General features: G+C 33.0%; 2 protein-coding genes across 2 annotated transcripts in view; one reads left to right on the top strand and one right to left on the bottom strand.

Annotated features, from left to right (window-relative positions):
• LOC123703478 overlaps positions 1-18,793 on the bottom strand; it is a 339,926-nt gene that overhangs the window by 294,815 nt on the left and 26,318 nt on the right. The gene's annotated exons all lie outside the window — the stretch shown is intronic.
• Positions 5,718-18,793, top strand: part of LOC123703480 — a 30,147-nt gene continuing 17,071 nt past the window's right edge. The window contains exon 1 of the mRNA XM_045651490.1: positions 5,718-6,298. The gene's annotated coding sequence lies outside the window, so the exon portion shown is untranslated. The remainder of the gene's footprint in view (positions 6,299-18,793) is intronic.

The raw sequence follows: 18,793 nt of genomic DNA, 5'->3' as shown, positions 1-18,793 counted from the left end.
TGATGTGGATTATGTCCCAATGAATGAGTGCTCTTTTCACCCCAAAATCAAATTCATGTCGACATGTTTCCATAGTTTACATGCTTCTGGTTTATTGATATGAATATAATATGATTCATCGCGTTACGTGCAATGGAATGCATGTTCTGTGAATGGACTCGTTATAATATGAATTTCGACCCACCGATGCTAGTCGACCTAGCTGCTCAACCTTCCAGTTTTTTTATTTTTATTATTATTACTTAAAGATATATTGATAGAGATAATAATAAGGAAATAAACAGTTATTAAATCAACTAGCTTATCATTTACCAGCTGATTGAACAAATGTTTCCGTTCCTCGTGTTGTGGAATCATACGGAACCCCTTTATGTGGAGATAATTTAGAAAGTTCGCGAAGTTACACACAAACATATGTAATTGTTTCACACACGTTTGCTTGTCTTTATATTCATGTAAAATGTGACACCATGCGTTGCAAATATGTTTTGTGATAGGAATGCAAACGAGTTAGTCATTTGGCGGAAAATATTCGTGTTTGCCATATAAGTAAGTATTCTAACTCTGCACTTGTGAAGAATTTAGATGTATGCTTTATAAAATAAAATTAACATACCTATAACATAAGTAGGAAAGCTAAAAGTTTGTGTTTGTGACATGCCTGATTACATGTCGAGTAAGGTGTAAACAATTTTTTATCATCATGAGAAATGTTACTCTATATTTCTACAGTTTTACAAACAAGTTCCTCAATACCTTCAAAGTAGGTAAAGAAAGCATGTTAAACATCCATGTTGTGCATCCTAACTACCTAGTTATTTACCTACCTATTTATAATATATACCTTCACATTGATAACATAAAACATATTAAGAAATACGTAACATTTAAAAACAATCATTTAACAATAACAAATGAAACATATTTCACTCCAAGCGCACTCATTCAGAACAAAATAAAAAACTTGCTACAACCAGATTCATACATCTTTATTACTTGCAATCCGTGCATATGCATGCACAAATAAAAAGCATTTAGCATATGCTGAGCATCGAATCCGCATACCTGCTGGATAATTGACAGCGCTGAGCATTGTGACAAGTGGCAGGTGTGCATTTATTTATTATTTTCAAGATAGTTTTGACAGTGTGAATGCCAATCAAATAAAGAGGTCTGCTCTTGTTCCAAGTAATAATTGTGTAGATTTTAAATAGTGTTGTCTCTAGGAGAGCTAAATTTATTAATCTATATTATGAATATACATATATAATGTTATTAAGAGTTAGTTTGTTTGTTTGAATGCGCTAATCTCAGGAACAACTGGTCCGATTTGTAAAATTGTTTCGGTGTTAAATAGCCCATTTTTCGAGGAAGGCTATAGGCTATATATAACACGCTAAAACAAACAGGAGCGGAGCCACGCGTGTAAAACCGCGAGGCACAGCTAGTATTTTTATATCTAGTATTTCTTTGGGTATATTAATTAGCGTGTTAACCATATACCCAGTTCTGTATAATATACCTAATATGCCTATAGGCAATGTGGCTTCAAATTTCTCCCCGCATACATTATCTGAAACATTAAATGAATCTACATAGTACATACTACATACTAGGGTTGTAACGGAACTCCGCCTCCGCCTCCGGAACTTCCGCAAAGAATTTAACCTCCGCCTCCGCATCCGCTTCCGCAATATTTATGCGGAGTCATATCGGAAGTTCATTTACGATCACAAACAACGCGCAAGGAGCGACGCTAGGCGACGCGGCCGCTCGGCTGCGTGTTTTCAAGTGAAATGGTCGAGAGTTTGCCCACCAGCCCCCAGAGTCACAGACACAATAGAAAATCTATTGTGTCTCGGTCTCATTGGGCCGCTCGGTGGTAAATGGGTTAAGCCGCGGGAACACGGCCAAGTGGGTGGTGGGAGTGTGAGTGAATGAATCACAGAAATCAACTTGTCAAAGCGTTCGTTCGTCAAGGAAGATCCCATAATGTTGTGGAGATATAACATTAAATATAAAGTTTTTGCTCCCATAGTTCGCATTTACTTATCGGCACCACCAAGTTCAGTGCCAAGCGAACAGTTATTTGTGCTGCTGGTTTAATTTACGAACCCTTGTGAAACCGCTTAGAAGGTGAAAAAGCCGCAAAGCTTTTGTTCGTAAAATATAATTTGCCTCTTGTCAATTTTGATTACTAAGATGAATCATGAACATGTATGTACAATTGTACACATTATTATATAACTAGTGGTCCGCCCCGGCTTCGCCCGTGGTACATATTTCACAATAAAAGGTGGCCTATGTCCTTTCTCGGGTATCAAAATATCTCCATACCAAATTCCATGCAAATTGGTTCAGTACTCAGTAGTTTAGGCGTGATTGAGTAACAGACAGACAGACAGAGTTACTTTCGCGTTTATAATATTAGTAAGTATGGATATAAATAAATGTTGCTGACTCTATTAATCATAAATTTATTTATATTTTCCCAACAAATTTCACCTCCGCCTCCGCCTCCGTTAACCTCCGCATCCGCGGAGGCGAACCTCTTTACCTCCGCATCCGCCTCCGCCTCCGCTAAGAAGGCCTCCGTTACAACCCTACTACATACCTTGCATCTTTACCGGATAATATTATGTTTTCATTTGAAAAATATAAAAGGATAATTAATCAAAGAACTGTTGAAATACCAAATTTCTTAAGGCCGTGTACGCGGTCCGTGCGCTGTTTGGCTCAAATATGTGATTTTCCAAACCAGATTGTCCATCAACCACTTATCTTACAAACATATGAATTACTAATAATTTTAGGAAATTTTATTGTCTATATAGTTAGTTAAGAGTTTATTTCAATTAATACAGTATTTGTGAATACCATCAAGATAACTGAGCCGATGATTACTTGATTTCACTTTTAGTGTCAATTTCGAAGCTAAAAATATCTGAAATTGCTGACAGATCTAACACACATTTTTTTTTAACTAACTGCAAAAATCCTTATTAAAATAGTTAGTTAAAAGATTTTTTTATTTTGGACTCCTAACTTACGAAATTAAAATCCGAACAATGTGAATTTTTTTAGAAATTATAGTCGACAAAATGATAATTTTCACCAAGATATTTGACTTAGTTGAATATAATTTATACATATTGCAATAAAAGAACGTCTTACTTATAAGATAAAATTTAAAAAATCAACTAAGGTACCTCTATTATTTTTCTACAATTTTTTTTAAAGTACTATAAAACACTGCGCGCGACCCGAATAAAATCAGTCGGCAGCGAGCCTTTCCAGAGAGAGGACATGTTGCTCGGCGCTCTCCTGTGGACCTATGCTGTTCATAGTAAAAGGATAGCGCAAGCCGCGATCTATCGTAATAGATCGCGGAGATTTTGACTTGCGTTAAATTGAATAAGCCCTCTTAATATTCTAGATAACGTAGGCTTCATATTTTGTGGAATCAAAACATTTGTCACGCCACGCGCGTTGTGAATTCGCTTGCGGCTGAAATACTAAATAAAACACGTTTAAATGCCATTAAACTGCGTTTTATTTCGACCTGCGTTTAAGACGAAATACAATCGTGTTTGTGCACCTTTTGGGCTACGCCCCTTGGGTGGAGCATAAGAGCGCGCGGGACGCTTCACGAAAATCCCCTCGCCATGCCACACAACTGAATAGATGACGGAAACATACGGAACTAACGGAGGTTCAATGAACTTTACTTAAATTCTTATATTCGCGCGGTTGAAGCCGAGTAAAGCGATCCGGCAACGTCTTTTCGTTGCCGGACCCATCGGACTAGAAAAACGACCTTTGTTCCTTTGCACGAAGGTCGATTTTTTATTGGTACAAGTCTGGTTACAAAAAGTGAGCTTGCGACTAATTTATTTTATGATGAAATGATTTGTTATTGTTAGAATTGTCGCTACCTATGTAAGTTATTTGAAAATCTTTGTAAACAAAATTTACAGTTTTTCGTCGTGGGGACTTTACGTACAATATGATAATAAAAGTACATAATAGACGCTATTTACGTTTGGTTTTTTTTTACATAATATATATCATATTTGGCTAAAATGTACTTTAAGTGCCGTCGAGTTGGTCAACCAAAATTTTTTTGGGCGAAGGTCTATGCCTAAGTAACTGACCCGTAAAATCTTAACATGCGGAGATTTATAGTTTTTTAGAAATTAATTATTAAATTTTCATAATTTTTCATACAATTTCGAGCAACCATCTTGACATTTGTTTTTTTTGTTGCGTTTCGTTTTTGCAAATACAACTCTTATACCCATGAATTTAATTAATTTACATGTTATTCAATGTTTTTAGCCAAAATAAAATTGTTTTTATAACAATTTTATAGTTATTTTTATAGCTCACTTGCTTCAGTTTTTAAAATCGATTAACTTTTACTTTTAGTATTCAAATAGGTAGCGAGGAGCGAAGCGACGAGCGTGTTAGGTTAACTCTTGAACTGCCGCACGAGCCGAGCGAGCGAAGCGAGCGTGCCGCGGTAGCGGCCTGCGAGTGCCAGAAGCGACTTTAGGGCGATTCCCACTCAAACAAAAAAAACTACGTAGGTTAAAACGTACGTACATAGGTAACGAAACGCAACAAAAAAAAAACAAATGTCAAGATGGTTACTCGAAATTGTATGAAAAATTATGAAACTTTAATAATTAATTTCTAAAAAACTATAAATATCCGCAGGTTAAGATTTTACGGGTAAGTTACTTAGGCATAGACCTTTCTCCAAGAAAATTTTGGTTGCCCAACTCAACGGCCCTTAAAGTACATTTTTACCTCATATTTATTGAAAAAATCAATAACAAAAAAATATTATTTACAAATTTGATTTTTTTTAATAAATATATCCGACATTTTGATATATTTAATATCAGATATATGATATATAATAAGATAGAATTTTGACATTTGATATATTATATAATATAACATAACATAACAGATATTTTCGAATGCTGGTTTTGGTACTATTTTATTGTTCCAATGTTTATCTTCTTGATACGACTTTCATTTTTTCTTCTTCACCTTATTCCGTAAATAAATATGTCTCTTGCTCGTCGCGCTTCGCTGTTAGAAATAAACATACATACACAAATCAGTAATATTTATTGGAAGATGAAATCTCAAAAAATAACTAAAACATTACTTATCTATACCAATAATAAATAAAATTATAAAAAAAAATAAAGACGGAGTGCATAAAATTATAAAATCTTGATTTGTGCGTTGCTCAATTCAGACTTAGTAAACATATTACACTTATGCACTTTTATTTATTATGCACCACCTCGATTAATTTAACTATTTTCCTCGTCTTTTTTGGGTTGCCTGGTAGAGATCGCTGCCAGCGATAAGGCCGCCTACTGTACATTGGTTAATTTGTTGTTAAGTTTATAAAATGTATCATGTCTGGTGTACAATAAAGTATTTTTCATTCATTCATTCATTCATTCATATTACTCCAAAAAATTAAAATAATATTTATTACTAATTATTACAAGTAAAAATAACTTTCAAATTTTGATTTATGCGTTTCTCAAATTAGACTTGTAAATATACCTAGTACATAATCAATATATTGAAAGTTGAAATCTTTGGACTTGTAGCGGCCGAAAGACATAATAAATATAAATAAGCATGATAAACATCAAAATTACCTATTTGGGTTCAATAACTAGTTTTTTCACCTGCCTTCGCAACATTTTCTTCCTAATGTTCTCACCATCAATGTTTTGGCCACCAAAATTCACCATGTTTATGAAAAACTTTAGTATCACTAACACTAAATCACGTATGCGAGTAGACAACGGCACCGCGCGAAAAAGTTGTACAGGACTGCTCTCTAAGACGCGTTAGCGTCGACTAACAGGAGGCAGAACGGCTGAAGCGACCGGCCTACGCGCAATTTTGTGCTAATAATTTATAAATATATTTTTTTAAAATTACTGATGTATTAAATGTAAAATCTAATCCCGCACGTCTCTCAAGAATTGAATGGAAGTGGATGTGGATAAAGTTTCATTGATATTACTTTACTATTGTCCAAATGAAATTGATTGACCGTTTAATTTTTAGGAAACTTCACAACGTTTTTCTATCGAGGCAAATTCTTTCAATCGTGTTTCGGTTCCCGCACGTCACTAGACAAACTCTTTAATTAAATAAATCCATAAATAAAAAAAATCAAATTGGTAGTTTTGGAAGAAAAAAATTAATTCTCCGTGAGCTCGAAACGTCTGTTTTGGGTCTCATTTCACCTTAAATTGCTTCCGTTACAGATAACAGGGCGTTAGATCTTTCCGACACCTGTATTTTTATCTAGTATTAGACTCCTAATAAGTTTTCGAGACGTTTTGGGGTTTATTTCCTGGACAAAAGAGAGATCAATTTTTATTTCAGTGTTCAAATAAATCAAATAAAAGTAATGATAAGAGTTGAAACATAATTATACAAGTTAGATAAATACATAGATTACCTATAGTGATAAATGCGAGCTTGATAATGGATAAATGTTTGTCTCTAACGCAGAAATAGTTGATCGCATTTGAAATAAATTTGGCGCAGAAATAATCTTTAGGCTGAATAAACACATAAACTACTTACTTCATGCCGATGAAACCGCAGGCGAAAGCTACAAAACATGTAAAGCTCCCAAATCCGTTAAGGAAAACGGTAAGTAAATATTATTACATTCTCGATAACGTTTGCAAAACAATAAAAAGATCAGCTTCACCTGACAACATCAAGGACGTTTCACGCTTAAATAAATCAACAAAATAACGGACTAAACGTGGGTGAACCACATTTTGTCAATAAAAATCTAAAATATCCAATGTGAATTGTGCAGAATACGAAATTAAAAAAACCTGCGACAGCATAAAATAGCTTCGCTTTTATATTTTCCATTTAACGATAAAAACTAAACGAGTTCAATCAGCTGTTAATACTATCATCATTAGCGATCGGCCGCTTTTTAATACATTAAGTACATTACCGCTTTAATATGAACAACATTATACAGGCTTATCATATAAACGGCAATGTATAACATAGTGAAATAGGTTAACAGATCACATAAACATAGATGTGTGTCGGACCACACGCGATCTTTCCATAATTTTACGATGCTATAATTTAACATAGCTATTTATATTTTGTTTTGATCAAATTCTTTTAGTTTCCATTAAAGTCGATTTGCCTGTTTAATGTTAAACGCTAAAATACGAGATATATGAAGCACTTAATGCATTGATTATTTAAATTTTAATATAATCAGCGAATGTTTTATATTTATTATTATTAAATGATCATTGACGATATTTCTTTTTGAATATAGACGTTGTGCAAAGTTTTTAAACAAAAGTCGACCAATCTACAACACATTTTGTAAAACATTCTATACACTTTTAATTACGTATAATATGTACTATACTTAGTAGTTACTTACCTAATATGTAAGTTTCATGTAAAATCATAGTCAAAATGTATGTTTAATAGCATATTAGTTAAATACGTATTACCAAATTTGCAGAAATACGCGTACAGAAGGGAATACACATAATCATACATTTTCATTCGGCTTGCAGAATGTGGAATTACATTGTTTAGCTAATTATTGTGATACTAATTAGTTTTACCTGTTTGTTACAGCTATCTCGCCGAATTAAATAATATTTAAACGTATTATAATTTGTTTATAATTTCAGATATAGAGATGTCTAGATTAAAATAAGCTTTGACTATCATACACGATATACTTATTCTAATAATAACTTGATTAAAAGCAATGCTGCTAGTTACCAAGTCCAATTTTAAGTTGGACATTAATTAATTTCATGGGTAATTAAGCAATCTGGTAGAGATTTTAGAGATAATTTCGCTAATTGTATTTTGTTAATACTTTACTCTGTTCATCAGGTATCTAATTTTATTTCAGGTATATTTTAGTTTGCGTTATTGTTGACATGTTTACTTTTAACATTACCGCAGTGAATAATATTTGAAAGCTATTTTATTATGAACCAATTCGTAATTTAAAACGCTAATCACGACGAAAGCATCATGCTGAACACGTTTCCATATCCCCAGACTCCAATATTAATACACGCTTTATTTATAATAACATTTATCCTCAGAATAAGTAATATTCCAGCGAAGGGCTGCATTTTACGATGAAAAATATCGCGAATAAGTTTATGACGTAGGATGCATATGAAATGTGTCGAGACGTTTAGTTTATTCACGTTTGTATAGAAATTATTAAACGTGTGGATAGAATAAAGGGATGAACATTTTTCTAAACTTTTTTCTATAGCTGTTTGAAATAAACTTCTATTATGTTTAGTCATTTAAGTAAACTGTACATAATGTACTTTTTGTTAATGCCAATATTTTTGCCTTTAAGTCTCAATGAATCGGTTATAAAATTGTACCTAATCTTCTTTTCAAAATTCTTATAATCATACCCAAAAGTCACTATAAGAATGTGTGTACGAGTATAATATTCAAGGTAAAAAGGTGCAGACTATACAATTTAATAATATCAAAGTTTCAATACCAAAAAGGTACAGAAAAAACAAATGACAAATACTTCTAAAGCAAAACATTTTCACCGTTACTCGTATCTTCGTATTGTAGTATCAAGTTACCTCTAAATAAGTCCCGGCTCAGATGTATGGGCCCGCCTCCAATAATTAATTACCGACTTCTTTGCATTTTAATGAGGTTATTTTGGATCAAGAGTGGGAGTCAATACGATAAGTTATCTGTGGCATGCTTCGAGAAAGATAGTCTAAAGACATATTAATTTTTACCATGTTTATTAATTACTAGCTATGCCCCGCGGTTTTACCCGCAGTACTCCGCTCTTTTTGGCCTTAGCGTGATGATATATAGCCTCCTTCCTCCTTTCTTCCTCGATAAATGGGCTTTCTAACACCGAAATATTTTTTTTATATCGGACCAGTAGTTCTTGAGATAAGCGCGTTCAAACAAACAAACTCTTCAGCTTTATAATATTAACAGTATAGATTTTAATTCTACTGTAGTAAAGTATTAATAAGGTTAATTATAATGGGTTAATTGCAGACCGGTTTATTCGAATAATGTAGAGTTTTAGGTAAATTTGGTGATTGTTCGAATAAATATGAACATTATAATCAAGCCTACTAATTTGCATGATACGATTACTATTAATCAAACGATCCTCTGAGGTGGAAAACACAAATTTTCAAAATTATCATATTATTATACCTTTTAACTAACTGTGCCGCGCGGTTTCACCCGCATTGCTCCGCTCCCGTTGGTCTTAGCCTGATGATATATAGCCTATGACCTTCCTCGATAAATGGGCTATCTAACGCCGAAACAATTTTTCAAATCGGAGCAGTAGTTCCTGAGATTAGCGCGTTCAAACAAACGAACAAACTCTTCAGCTTTATAATATTAGTATAGATTGTTATAAAACACCATGCTTCAACATTTTATGTGTGATTTTACTTTTTCCATGAGCCAAGCGGTCAACTTTGTCATATAATACTGTTTCTGAATTAGAGCTTATGAGGAAACATTAACATACCCTTCTCATTAAAAGTGAACTTTTTGGCAAATATATTTTAATATTTAAGTAAATTGTGACCAAAAATACAGTCAAACTTCTCTACATAAATAAAAATTAGTGTTCATTAACGAACAAAAATGCACGTAAAAGCATTTTTTTAGTACTATACATATTAAATGATATTCAGTCTGTCTGTGTACTGGTGAAATGTTAAGTATTTTAAATGCGTTCATTCAATTTGACACGCTGACATAAAAAGTTGAACTGTAAAAATAATTTACGTTCAAACGTAAATAAAATAGTAGATATATTATCTACCTACACGAGTAAGTACATATTATATATACGAATACATATATATTATATACATATACCTAGTTATGTAGTTTTTAGTATGTAGGTAGGTAAAAAGCATAATAAAGTGAGACAAATTTATCGAAGGTCGAACTGAACACGAAAATATGTTCCTTAAAAACCTAACCAAGTTCCTGGAATCCGATAACATCACGCATTATACAAAATTACCTTACAAAAGCAAAAATCGCATCAGTATCGTCACAGGCCACAACCAACTCGTTACTAAACGATCGCTTTACTATCAGCCGATCTTTCCTGTGAAATTATTAACATTTCGCAATCTGCCCAATTTTCAACTTCGATAATGCAACTGATAATTTGAATATTATCGTCGATAGCTTGTTAACATGCATGAAACATTGTATTTAATTGCGCATATTTTTGAACTGAGTTGAAATTGTTAACGAAAATTCGAGAATAGTTGGAAAGTTGTTTGTTATATTATAAAATACAGGTGTAAGATAAGAAATATAGCCACATATTATAATATTGCTGTAGTTACAGTAATATTTTGGCAAATAGTAGAGTGACATAGAGTTGATCCGCAGTAGTTCACATCTTCTGATTTATTATTAACTAGCTTTTAAATCCTAATATATTATATACTAAAACCTTCCTTGAGAACCACTCTATCTATTAAAACAAACCGTATCAAAATCCGTTGCGTAGTTTTAAATATTCAAGCATAGGGACAGAGAAGGCGACTTTGTATGATGTAGTGATCAATAACGCTTTTGACTGTAAATAGAATAAATACTAGGTACCAATAGCAAGGATAGAACCACTCAGTCACGTAATCAAATCAAAATACTGAACAAAGTGATACGTTCATAAAAACATCAAGCGAGGTCTGGAGCAGAGTATCGTTTCCATTCGACATTTATCGCGAGCAATTCTTTTGTTTGTCTGCACTTATTTATATCCCATTGAAAGGCTATATCGGATATAATGCCATCTGTAGTTCCTTTTAAAGAATTTGCCGTAAACTTCATTGGAAACGTACTGCTGTAAGTAACTTTATTATATCCTTGAGGATGAATCCGAAATGGAATAAGTTCGTTTGTTTTTACTAAATATATGAGATTGACAGCGACTTCCAAAGATATACAGCTACCTGATTTACACAAGTTGCTATGGTAAGAATAAGATTTTTGGGCCACATTTTTAAGCGATTATTACTACCTATATCGAACATAAATTTGTCTTTTTATAGATTCTCCAAAACTATATTTTATAGAATGAATGTTGACTCCTCCCTTTCCTAAACTAGCACCGTCTATGAAAGCGACCTGTTGCTATGCCGTCATATAATTCATAACCAATAGTTACCCAATAAGTACCTACTTTGATATTATTTGATTAAAAATGAAAATGAAAAATGAAATCAACTAGATCAAGGTTCGGTGGTTGATCGTTTTGTAATGAGCATAAAATTACTATTAACTATATATATTTGGATTTTCATTCATAGTAAATTATTTATGACTCTACCTAATACATCATCAAATCATCAAAATAGACGTCCAATTGAAACTCAGCAAATTAAAGCTCCACAAAAACGCAGCCTAGATAAAAGAATCCAAAATAGTTGTTAGTTTGAAAGCAATCCTTCCAGCACTTGAGGCATGCGAAACCTTCGGGAGCAGAGGAAGTTTTAATCAACTGCAAGACACTAAACAAGTAACTTCGTCACTGTAGCGACGGTTGCTGGGTCCCGGATCCCGGATACCCGGTTGCCGGGTTACGCAAGATTTTAACACTGTTACGCCTAAGACGTTTAAACTCGAACGCCGCTTGGAGATAATCGCTGAATGCCGTGAAGTCTTGCTGATTTTACGCTATGAAAGTAGTGTAGTTTACCTATAGTAGTTGTGTCGGGTAATGTAGTAGAAATCTAAATTTATCTAAACATGTTTTAATCGTGATACATTAGACAGTTTTACATGTTGAAAAAGTAGCCCCAGCAGACGTTGTTCTTTACTATTTCCCCTTTTTCGTATTTGCTCTCCATAAGAACCTGCTTTGTGAATTGTGACTTAACAAAAAGGTGTTTTGCGCTTAGCAATACATTTACCTAACGAATCATTTTTATTACATAGAAAATAAGGATATTTTTGATATGTAGAGTGAATTTGCAGTCTCGTGTCTGTACGTAACAAAACATTCAATAACTATATACCTATGTTACCTGTGTTTTATACAAGTACATAATCTCTACATAGTACAAAGTCGCATTCTTTGTCCCTATGTCCCTTTGTATGCAGTTGCAAAAATCTTTAAAACTACGCAACGGATTTTGATGCGTTTTTTTAATACATAGAGTGATTCAAGAGGAAGGTTTTAGTATATAATTTATTCGGTTTTGGACAAAGCGGTCGAAGCCGCGGGCTTTAAGCTAGTACAGAATAAAAAACACCGTCCACTCTTAGTATCCTATCAAGCGTATTCCACATTATCTTACAGAATAAGGAAGTGCACTTTTCAGACGTTACAGGACATAAAAGCCCTCAAACGTCTGCTAAAAGGGCCCGCCTCGGGGCGTCATCAGCCCGGGAAGGTCTGACGCTGCAGACGGTACACAAACACGACCTTTGTTCTCGACTTCACTACATTTCAGTACCGTCAGCAACGAAGATCACTGTTTTGAGCCTGGACAATTTAGTTACAATCTCGATAGAGCCTATGTTTCTTGTCACTTCTTGAATATGCGTTTTAGTAAACTTGTGCAAAACAATTTTGAATATGCATAGTAAATAAAATATATATGTATAAGTTAAAATCAATGCCGTCATGAATCCATGTTAATTGACAGTTATCATATAATAAGATAAGTTTCATAAAAATACACAATAATTACGCAGATAGTTAATAAGCCACTTACATCAATGTTGTTGCTGACGGTGCGAGATTTACTATAATTGCATTTTCATAAATAAACAGCAAAATGATGTGGCTTTAAAAGTGCGCTATTATCACGTGTCGGTTTAATTTATTATCGAATAAAACAAAGTGGCAACAGATATAAGCCGATAAGCATTCAATTAGTCGATTGTTGGACCAATCGTGTATGTACAAAAGGTAGTAATCCTGCAGATTATGCTAAGCTTTATTTGATTGGAGCTTTGTCAGATAGCTTCCGGTGAAAAGATAAAAGTAAGATTCATTATTTATGATACTCATCAATTTTGCAGATTATGGGATAATATTTTGTTCAGGTAAGTCAATATTTCAAGGTTATTGAAGTAAAAATGTTTCTAAAATATAATAATCACAAACGAGGGCGGGTAAAATTTATAAAATTATTTAGTAAACATAAAGATTGCTGTATGTTTTTCAGTTTCGGAGCAAATTAGTAGATAACGTGATTTCTATTGAAAATAACTAAAACCTACTTCGACAATAATATGATATCATAAATAACTTTATACTGTATATTCATTACGTAATTCTTTCTATGCAATATCGCTACTTATATACGCTACTTATACATCAAAACTAATCAAGTCTATTCAAAACATACCCACATACAAATTAGACATTCAAAGAACTGCATACATGTCTAACGCCCTGCATTTGCTCGTAATTATTAGTGTAATATTTAATGCCTTGTCTGCGATAATTACGTGGTACATAAGTTATGAGATAGGGGTCATTAGTACTGCCTTAGTCCAAGTGTAATTTGCTTTACATTCGAATAACAATAGGAATATTTCGGAGTGAAATTTACATGAGTTTGAGATACTATTTTAGTAAATGTAATTAACTACTTGAAGTATGTTTAAATATGCCACGATTGCTCTCTAAATTATTACAAAATTTGATATACTGGCAGTGCTCTACATAAGCTTTGTCACTCCGAAATGTCATCAAAATCCTTTCAGTGGTTTTCTCGTGAAAGATGAACAAACATACGCGTTCAATGTAGACGATTCTGTACTTACATTCATCCTCACAAACTTTCACGTTTAATAAGTACCTACTAGATTAATAAGATTTAAAATTATATATTTTTCCTACATTATTACTATTTACTGACTTTCTTTCATATGTCAACAAACCCAATTCAATAAAATCTGTAATAAAACCTTGTAAATTGTGTCAATAAAAAAATATTAGCTTTTTACCGATTCATAGTTTCGGAGAAATGCGTGGGCAAAGAAAGATACATATTTTACTTTTATTCAAACATTTAAAATAATGTATCGTACCTACTTACATTCACTTATAAAATGTTTAAATGGAAGCTCAAAAGACGACACTATATGTATTTCTGTATTCTTTACTAGCTGTGCTCTGCGGTTTGGTTGGTTTTAGCGTGATGATATAATATAGCCTATAATAGCCTTCCTCGATGAATGGGCTATCTAACACCGAAAGAAATTTTCAAATCGAACCAGTAGTTCCTGATATTAGCGCGTTCAAACAAACAAACTATTCAGCTTTATAATATTAGTATAGATTTCAGTAAATATACCTACATACCAGTTTCTATAATATTCAATAACGACGAATCAATTTCAATTTATTTTAAAACTAGATTTCCGCCCGCGGCTTCGCCCGCGTTTGCAAAGGAAAACCCGCATAGTTCCCGTTCCCGTGGGATTTCCGGGATAAAAACTATCCTATGTGTTAATCCAAGTTACCTTCTATATGTGTGGTAAATTTCATTGTAATCGGTTCAGTAGTTTTTACGTTAAAGAGTAACAAACATCCATACAGCCATACATCCATACAAACTTTCGCATTTATAATATAGTAGGATATACTGTAAACTGTAGCCCTCAAATTCAGACACACGTTTCAGAAATATAAAAGACAAGAACTAACGTCGTATTTACAACAGTTTTAAAAACAATTGTCTCACATTGAGTTTTCCATTATCTTCCCGGTCAAGGCTCTATCTCCGAGACATTAAAATTTAATGACAGAACAACAGTTTACGTGAGATAAAGGAGAACATTTTTAGATATGGAAAGAGCTTTTTTTTATTTAAGACTAGCTTTCCGCCCGCGGCTTTCCGTGGGATTTCCGGGATGAAAACTATCCCTTGTCCTTTCTCGAGTAGTTATTATAGAAGGTATCTCTATATCACATTTCATTTAAATCGGTTCAATGGTTATTCGTGAAGTAGAAACAGACTGACATACAGTTTCTATTTATAACGTTAGTTAGTACTGAACATAAGTTACAAATCCGTTGAAATATCTGAAATTAATTTTACACTTTTCATAGCGAAAAATATCTTGAAAGAAATGAAATAAGCTGCGAAGTTGTATAAGGCATACTTTGTCGTTATATAGAACCCAACGAATTATGTAAACTAGACGAAGCTAAGTTGATCTCAACTAAGTAACATTAGAAACAGAAAATGTTTATGATTATGATTGTACAATTTCTATGTGATATTTATAGTTTGTTATTTCTTTAGCGGCGTGCCCAGAATTTTAGTATCATAGCTTTAGTAAGATATCTAGGTATTGTATATGTAATCTGTTAGAGTGCTAGCCGCTAGATATAACTGGTATATAGCGTATAAACCATAATGTGCGATACGGACTGAATGACGCGTAACTTTCAAGGTACTTCTCAAGTGTGGGAATTGTTTCTTTGCGCTAAGAGCTGCTTCTATAATTATCTCCTGGTAAAAATGTTTACAAACAAAAATATTTGCTTGCATTTTTCGCGGAGTAAATAGGAATTGGATGTACTGTAATTAAAAATTCATGGGATGTTTTTATGAGTATGCAGTAGTAATAAGTCACTTTTTCGCAGGACTATATTAGAGAAATGTTTTATAACTGCCCACTTAGGTAGGTACTATAAATATTTGTTTGTGTACCTTATAGTAAGAAGTAGGTTGGTAGAATATAATGCCCAATAGATATACGATAAAAATTTCATTATGTAAGCACACTAATTGCTACTTTTCTTTGCCTATTAAAACATAGGTAGGTACATTAGATACTTATGTCAAAATCAAATAAAAAATTACTAAAAAGAGATTTAAATTATTTCCATCAGCAGCTCCTAGCCTACACTGGCCGTATAGTCAGTGAGCCACGTGATGCGCTCACCATGCCGCGCACGTACCAACGCCTTATGTTTTTGAATAACTTGTGTTTCGGAACAAAACTACTGCAATATCCTAAACATATTGCTCATCTTCTATTTACATGTTCTCTTGCCACGAAAGGCTATTAATTAATAAATTAATTCTTACTATGAAAGTTATTTTTATAAGTCTATTTAGTGGGATCTCTTAAACTACTGATTTGAATAATTTTTAAGAAACGTAGAGCAACCGACATTTTTTTATGTGTGTAGCTTTTTGGTCGTTAATCCGATTTTTAGTGAGTTTGGTAGATTGCGCGATAATCGAATACAATTAAAACTTAATTAATTTAATCTGGATCGGTTGAAAATGAATGTGTTTGTCGCCGGTTGTGGAAACCGCACGGTCTCACCTTTATTGTTCATATCAATAATCAGTACCTAAGTCCAGTTAATAACAACCAGATAAACATTAAACTCGTATTATTATAAAGATTTCAATTTACGTTCGTTTGTTTGGTTCGCTACTCTTCTACTTCATAAAATAATATTATACTAAGATGTCACTAATCTTTCAACAAAAAAAAATTATCTACACAAAATTATACATTACAAGGAAATTTTATTAGTCTCTATAAATATCTAATCTCTATTTAAGACTACAACTTATAAAAATCCTACGTAGGTATATGTAATGCAAATGTAGTCTATTATTTGAAACAGTTTATTTAGTTTTATTGATACTTTATTCTATCTAGAATCTGGATGGAACGTTAACAGGTTTTTTCAAGTCTATGAATACAAAAGGGTCTCATTACATTTGTTTTTATTGTTCCATTTAAAATTAAATATAGAAATTGTTTTTAAATAAGGAGATGTTAAAAATGCTGGGTTCCTATGTTTCACATAAAAACATAACATAAATGACAAAAACCTACTTATCCCGACTAATAATAAAATCTAAAATGCTATTGTTTTAAATATTTCTACATTAGAGAACTAAATATTGGTTGCTCTTACTAATAAGAATATTGCTCTATTTTACATTTAGAAGGCACCCAAGCAAACCAGTGCGCTTTGACTTTTATATTTAAATAACAATATTACATTAATGTATAAAATTATGTTCAAAGTCGGTTAAATAAACAAAACGGAACAAATTATAGTTCCAACCACGCCACAGATTCTTGTAAGTTTGTAACGTACTTTAAAAGCTCATAAAACAAGATTATAAATTTTTAAGAGAACATTTTTAACAGCATCATTCTATGTTTTTTAAAATAAGTCATTCTGTGTAAGTTTAATTAACAATTTCAAAGTTTTTAACGAAAACAAGTGTCGCAAGAAACTAGACGGGATAAAATGAGATATTTTTAATGAACAGAATGCGAATAAGGAATGATGAAATAAAAACATCCGCAGACGGGAATTTTATTAAATATAATTATTATATTTATTAACAGCTTTGAGATTTAGAGAATGAATTAAAAATTGTTATTAAAAATATTTTAATGTTTCTATTATCAAGTTTTGAATGAATGAATGAATGAATGAATGAATGAATGAATACTTTATTTGCACCAGTAACAAAATAATAACAAAAAAACACAGAAAATAGAAAAAAAAGTACAAAAAGGCGGCCTTATCGCTAATACAGCGATCTCTTCCAGGCAACCTTAGGTCAAGGATCATGAGAATTACGTAATATATTGAGGTCGATGGTGCACAACACAATTTATAATAAAATTATACATATATACACATAAGAATATACTATACATAGTTAAATAAATGAGTATACTACATATTAAAATAATATACATATACACACAAATATACATTTCATAAAGATAAATAGTAATTATATACTTGCTTTTTGAACTCATTCAGTGTCTCAGCTCTTCTGATACTGTCGGGCAGACTGTTCCACAGCTTGATAGCACGAACCGTAAAGGAGCTATCATAGAAATTAGATCTATGAACAGGAACATACAACAGGAGTTTATTAAATGATCGTGGGGAACGGGTGGAGGAGCTCAAGAATTGGAAATTACTTTTTAGGTAGGAAGGCGTGTTTGGACAGAAAAGGATGCAGTACAAAAGGTTAAGGATATGAGAGTCCCGGCGGAGTCTGACAGGGAGCCACTTGAGTCTTGTGCGGTATTCACTAATGTGATCATATTTACGTAGACCAAAAATAAATCTCACACAGAAGTTCTGGAGACGCTCAAGACTATCAAGTTGGAATTGGAGGAGATCAGGATAGGAGACATCTGCGTAGTCAAACAGGGATAGGAGAAGGGACTGAGCAAGAGCAATTTTAGTGGGAATAAGTAGAAAGTTTCGGAGTCGTCTGAGAGAGCCAGCTGCTGCAAATACTTTTTTCCTCAGTTCTTTAATTTGATTTGTCCACGAAAGAGTTTCGTCAATAAAAACACCAAGACTCTTAACGGTGGAACTGTATGGAATGTCAGTGTTATTTATGCAAACTTTAGGCATAGAGGACCAATCAATTTTAGATATAAGCGACTGACTCCCAATAATAATCACCTGCGATTTTTTCGGATTAATGCATAGACCATGGTCGCGGCTCCAATTACTAATGGTACGTAAATCATCATTCATGAGTGCTACTTTCCCACTTAGGTCTTCAAGTGATGAATGACAATAAATTTGCAAATCGTCCGCGTACATATGGTAGAGACCGGAAATATTCGAAGCAATGGAGTTGATAAATAAGGAAAAAAGGAGGGGAGACAGCACACTACCCTGAGGAACGCCAGAAGTAAT

This window comes from Colias croceus, chromosome 26, assembly GCF_905220415.1.
Source record: "Colias croceus chromosome 26, ilColCroc2.1".
Classification (NCBI taxonomy): Eukaryota; Metazoa; Arthropoda; class Insecta; order Lepidoptera; family Pieridae; genus Colias; species Colias croceus.
This window is presented reverse-complemented; position numbering and strand designations above follow the sequence as displayed.